Consider the following 6,576-nt stretch of genomic DNA (forward strand, 5'->3'; position numbering starts at 1 on the left):
CAAGTTAGGGCATAGTAGTAGGTACTGTAGGGAGTACCAGTACTGTGATCACTCAAGCAAGTTGTCTAGCATCGATATGACCCTATGCTGCTGGTATGTGTCTCATAAGTCAAGCGACGTGCTGTAGTCATCATCATCTATCCACTTCCCGCAGCACATATTCGCTTCTCCATCTTTGTCCGCACATAATCTCGTCCAATCTTCCATGCCCGCTAAGGCGCCTCCCCCCTCGTCCGAAACCCAAGCACTAATAATGGCAGAACTGAGCAGCATCCGGCGAAAGAGTAGCTGGAATTCGCTCCCCACAAAGGTAATCAAGCTCATTGTTTCGCGTGTGGACAATCTCAGTACCATGCCGCTCGCCACGTGCTCGTCGGGGCTGTACCATTTACTCAAAGCCCTCAGTCCGGAGCTTTTTAAGCCATCTCCTTGCTTTCTGATGCTACATGGTCTTCAGAAACGACATGTCACGCAGCATAACGATCGTAGGGTGGCGAGCATCAACCCCCTTGACTGCGATCCGGTCCCCGTCACCCTCAACTACATTAATGGTATGCACTGGGCCGGCATGAATACGTATTGGATGGTCGTGGAGATCTACACCCGGTGATTGATCCCCCTTCCTTCGATTAACACTGCACAGCTTTGGCACTGCAGCCCAGAATATTCGGAATCTTACAGTAGCCAACATGATACCAAGTTTTATTTTCTCAAGGTCGTAATCTGCCAAGTGCCCACAAGATCTGCGAATTATAAAGACTTCAGGCTAATTGCGTTCCTCAACCACAGTCTCGCCTATCTGATAGGTCATTGCAGTAAGTGGATAAATCTGCATGTCCATCGCAGGATCATACATCCTCCATGGTTCTCTGATGTCATTGAACACAAGGGCTTCATTTACGTTGTCGACTCCTTCTATGGTTGGACGTATTGCTGGCCTACTCCAGTCATCACTACAAACGGCTGTTACAGCAGTATGTTACTTTCCTATTATATCATGATGGCTTTCTTATATTACTGTCAACATTACTGCAAAATATTCATGCTCATAACATGTTGTTCTTAAGATTGACTACATTAAGAGCCCTTTTTATTTGACTCCAACTTGATATGATGTTGTAGGCCGCCCGGTGTCCCTACCCTTCCTAATCCCAAAACCTTTCAAAGAAAAGTGGCATGGCAGTTGCAGGTAGTTCCTGGCTCGATCAGACAACGACAAACGATTGTTGATCGTTCACACGTACCGGACCTGTTGTTTTGCGGAATACAATCACAATCACTGCAAGGTCTTTGAGCAGGATCCCAGCTTCTTTGGGACTTTAGGAATTTTTGACTGGAGGCTAGTAAGTAGCCTTGGTACACGCTCTCTGTTTCTCAAACTGAATTATCAAATTAACCAGGAGATAACCGACGGAAAGGATCATGATGGCAGCGGGATTTCGTTCATCAGGCAAAACTGTGTGTACACAGCATACCATGCATCTCTGCATGCACCATACCCTAATATGTGCCGCCACGCTCTGCAACCCAAAGTAGGAGAGTGGGTTGCAAGTATCAGACTTCGACCTGCTGGCTGGAGTTTCCCCCGTCAGGCACCCATCTGGTTCAAGCCGTCAGCCAATCTCCACAGCTTAATAAATAGTATTGTCTAACTGAGCCAGTTAGTTAGATGCGTACACTTGATGTAGTAGGATCTTTATTTAGTTTGATGCATACACTTGTTCTTTTTGATAGACCTTTTGTAATGATGGCTGATGTTTGGTTTGGAAGAGAGAGCTGCGTCTTTACTCTTCTGGCCTGCTTACTGCTTCTGTCGCACCCCCAGCCCTAGTTGCTGCTGCTGCTATTTTCAATGTACAATCAGTAGTATATTTCGTCTGTTGGTTGACTAAATGTGTTGTTAGAACGACAAACACAATGTTTTGGAAGTCGTTGCATGGTCTGATCCTTTAGTGCCCCGTACCGTACGTAGCACATACTATTTTTGATATGGAACACATTTTCCACTTGTTGATAACATGCAACCCATTGATGAAGGCCCAATAGGGGAGCCCATAATTAACTGGAAGGGAGGATCTCACATGAATCCGGCCCAGGTACACGCTCATGGTCCCCTAAACATAAATAAGTAAATGCTCATGCACCAGTTCTTTAAATTCACGATTTAACAAGAGGATATTATTTCCTATGATAGGGTCGTTACATTCAGTCGATATTATTCTTAGGCAAAGATAGCGACCAGTCTTCTTTCTCCCAGCATTTTCTTCCTCCAACCAGCAGACCCATGCAAATCGTAGTCAACGTCGTAAATATTCCCGGTCCATTTTTATTTTTCAACAATAATGTCCAACACAGCCCAACACATTGGCGACATCACTTTATCCTCCGCCTTGGTGCGCTTGCCGTGGCGCCGCCGTCCGGCCCTGTCAACATAGTGAATCGGGAGAGGACTGTAGTTGTGAGTATGATAGTATGGACCCACCAGGTCCACTCCCGAACACAAGCAAGCGCCTCTTTTACTACTCAGATGCACCCCACATTTTTTTACTCTAATCCACCCTGCTGATATCTAGGACCCACATCATTTTCAACGTATAGTCAATTAACGACAGAATTGCACAACTTTGTTTTGAGTAGTAATTCGGAGGAGCAGGCTATAAACAAGGTTGTGCGGTCTCTGTGGCCCGTCTAACAACATGACCAGCCCAACAGTTTTTTCTTTGGGAAAATAGGTAGCCCGGTATTTCTTTTTGAAGAATACCGCCCAAGCTAGGCCTATTTGTTTACTCCGACTTACTGCGCTGTAAATCTTTCAAGATGAGGAGGGATGCATTCCGGCCTAGCCAAAGAGTATGGTCAGTGTCTGTTAAAAGTAATATCAAAGGGGTTTAAAATTCCAAAAAAATTATAGCAAATGGGAAAATAATTTCTTTTTTTCTTTTTGTTCTTCACTGATATTTTATACTCCGTCTGTACCAAAATTCTTGTCTTAGATTAGTCTAGATACGGATGTATCTAATACCAAAACGTGACTTGATACATCCGTATTTAGACAAATCTAAGACAAGAATTTTGGGACGGAGGGAGTATTTCATTGGATTTAACATGACATAGTACTAATTTATTTTTATATTTGTTTTAGTATGGCTACTAACTTTTGGATTAAGAATATTTTGTTCCCCAACAAAAATTTGCGAATTTTCAAAATTTTGCACATATTTAGTTCAATTTTTTAACCCTGGTACTGACCAGAAAATGGGCAGAAATTCTAAAAGTGGAAAATGGGCTGCAATAAATTTCACATGAATTAGAAAATGAGTAAAAATTATAAAAATAATAGCAAATGGGCTGTACATGCCACATATTTCGTGGCTGACTTGTTTACGCAAGGCTTTGTCAGTCAACACACAATTCTAGCAGCAGTGACTATTGGATGTCCATCCAACGGCTGACGTGCTTGTTCAATCTCCGATCTTCCTGCTCCAGCCGCCTAAACTAGCGCCAGCGGGACTGCATGCTCCCTCCTCTTGTGGCCCGCTGTCATGCCGTGCAGGCTTCACCGGCCCACCCTACTCCCTCCGCTGGCCTGGCCGCACGCAATCAACTGCCTCCTTATTACGCGAAAAAAATGATTCTTCCCACTGACATCTGGGGCGCACCGTTTTGGAGGCTGGCCTGTGGGCCTACTAAGTTGACGCGTACCAAGGGCTTTGTCAACTTAGTCAATATAAACGGTTCTAGCTGCAGTGATCATACGATGTCCATCCAACGACCGTCGTGCTTCTTCAACCTCTGGTCTTCTTGCTCCAGACGCCCAAAGCAGCGCCGGTCGTGCCGCCTGCTCCTGCCTCCTGTGTCCGGCTGTGCTGCCGCGGAGGCCTCACCGCCCCTACTACTCCCACCACTGGCTAGGCCATCCCTCTACTCACCCACACCCCCTGTTATTTTGCGGCGACGACAGCCTCACACCGAAGCCGAACCAGTGAACCCTCGTACTCCTCTCCGCGTGGTCATCCACTACCATGTCTTCCCCGGCTCCACGTCGTCCCCTTCCTAGGCCTCGCCGTCGTCCACTGCCCTGGTGCTCTTGGCGCGGCGTGGTCAACGTGGTCAAGGAACGACTTCCATCGAACATGGACTGTACATGGAGAGGTTGACAGCTAGGTCCACGGTCGCACACAAGGAAATGCCTCCTTATTACGCGCAAAATAATGATTCCTCCACCTGACATCTGGGACCCACCGGAAGGGCCTCTGTATTTCATGAAAAAAACGTTCCCCCACTGACAAGTCAGACCCACCAGCTATATCTTCGCACGCAAGGAAGTGCCTCCTTATTACGCACAAAAAATGAATACTCCCCCTACTAGCGGGGACCCATCATAGTGGGAGGCTGACTTGTGGGCCTACTAAGTTGACAAGGACGGAGGGCTTTGTCAACTTAGTCAATATGAACAATTCTAGCTCCAGCGACCGTACGATATCCATCCAACGGCCGTAGTGCTTCTTCAACCTCTGGTCTTCTTGCTCCAGCCGCCCAAAGCAGCGCCGGTCGTGCCGCCTGCTCCTACCTCCCATGGTCGGCTGTGCTGCCATGGTGGCCTCACCGCCCCCTACTACTCCCACCACTGGCCAGACCATCCCTCCACTCACCCACACCCCCTGTTAGTCTGCGGTGACGACAGCCTCACACCAAAGGCGAATGAGTGAACCCTCGTTGTCGGTGTCAAAATCGGCGGATCTCGGGTAGGGGGTCCCGAACTGGGCGTCTAGGCGGATGGTAACAGGAGACAAGGGACACGATGTTTTTACCCAGGTTCAGGCCCTCTCAATGGAGGTAAAACCCTACTCCTGCTTGATTAATATTGATGATATGGGTAGTACAAGAGTAGATCTACCACGAGATCGGAGTGGCTAAACCCTAGAATCTAGCCTATGGTATGATTGTTGTTCGTCCTACGGACTAAAACTCTCCGGTTTATATAGACACCGGAGAGGACTAGGGTTACACAGAGTCAGTTACAATGGGAGGAGATCTTCATATCGTATCGCCAAGCTTGCCTTCCACGCCAAGGAAAGTCCCATCCGGACACGGGACGGAGTCTTCAATCTTGTATCTTCATAGTCCAGGAGTCCGACCGAAGGTCATAGTCCGGCCATCCGGACACCCCCTAATCCAGGACTCCCTCAGTAGCCCCTGAACTAGGCTTCAATGACGACGAGTCCGGCTCGCAAGTTGTCTTCGGCATTGCAAGGCGGGTTCCTCCTCCGAATGTTTCATAGAAGACGTTGGACACCAGGGTAGTGTCCGGCTCTGCAAAATAAGTTCCATATTCCTTCGTAGAGAGAATACTATTTGTATTAATCGGATCTGCTGACGTATTCCGTGGCGTGACATCATGCCACAGCCAGGCTCTTTATTTATTTTATTGTTCCACCTCAGCACGTTTAGCGAGGCAGTTTCCTTGGAACGTCTTGTCAAAGCAGAGATCGTGTCCCCTTATTTCGGGATTCTCATCAATACGGGTGTGGGTAACCCAACCGTGACTTAGGTATGACTCCCTAATCGAAAGCGAGTCTCAAACGGTTATGGGGAGGGCTCTTGGTATTCACCTCCTTTATAAAGGAACCAAGGCCCGGCTCCCTTCTTCTCAAACCAATCAAATCTGCCCCTCGCTTCGAGTTCCAACACCCAAAGCTCTAGTTTTAGGCGCTTCGGATCTTCGAAGATGTCTGGCTCTGACCTACAAGGCTGGTGGATGCCTTCCTCCATTATGGAAGAAGATGTACGAAAGCTAAGAGATGCCAGGTATCTAACCAGTGAAATCTCGCACAGACTGCCTACTCAAGGGCAAGCAGTCCCCGCTCCCCAGCCCGGTGAAAGCGTGGTGTTCGCGTCTCACTTCCTTCAGGGGCTAGGCTTTCCAATCGATCCCTTTGTGTGGGGGCTTATGTATTACTATGGGCTTGAGTTTCACGACCTAGCTCCGGAGTCCATCCTCCAGATCTCATCATTCATTGTCGTGTGCGAGGCTTTCCTCCATATCACCCCTCACTTCAGATTGTGGCTAAAAACTTTCAAAGTGGAACCGAAAATGATCGAGGGGCAGTACGCTGAGTGCGGAGGGGCTATAATAAGCAAGATGGACGATGCTCCATGGCCCGAAGGCTCTTTTCAAGAGGAGCTCGGCTTATGGCAATGAGACTAGTTTTACATCACAGCCCCTAGGGGCACCACATGGGTGGCACCGCCTACTTTCGCTCGGGTCCCCCACCATGGCTGGCATCATGGGTTAATGAAGGACTTATCTGGGGGGCGTCGAAAGACGTGCCCTTGCTACAGGGCTGTATTCGAGATCTCCTAGAAAGAGATATCAATCTGACCGTGGTGGCGCAAGTCATGGTGATTCGCCGCACACTGCCCTACAAACGTCGACCTCTCCGCCTGTGGGAATTCAATCCTGAGGGACCATGAGTCCTACAACACTTCATGGGAATGACACCCATGGAGATGTACAAATTGTTCTTCGGATCACAAGCAAGGTGTCCGGATTTGTCCGAGGACGCTGGTCTGAGC

Source organism: Triticum dicoccoides, chromosome 7B (genome assembly GCF_002162155.2).
Source record: "Triticum dicoccoides isolate Atlit2015 ecotype Zavitan chromosome 7B, WEW_v2.0, whole genome shotgun sequence".
NCBI lineage: Eukaryota > Viridiplantae > Streptophyta > Magnoliopsida > Poales > Poaceae > Triticum > Triticum dicoccoides.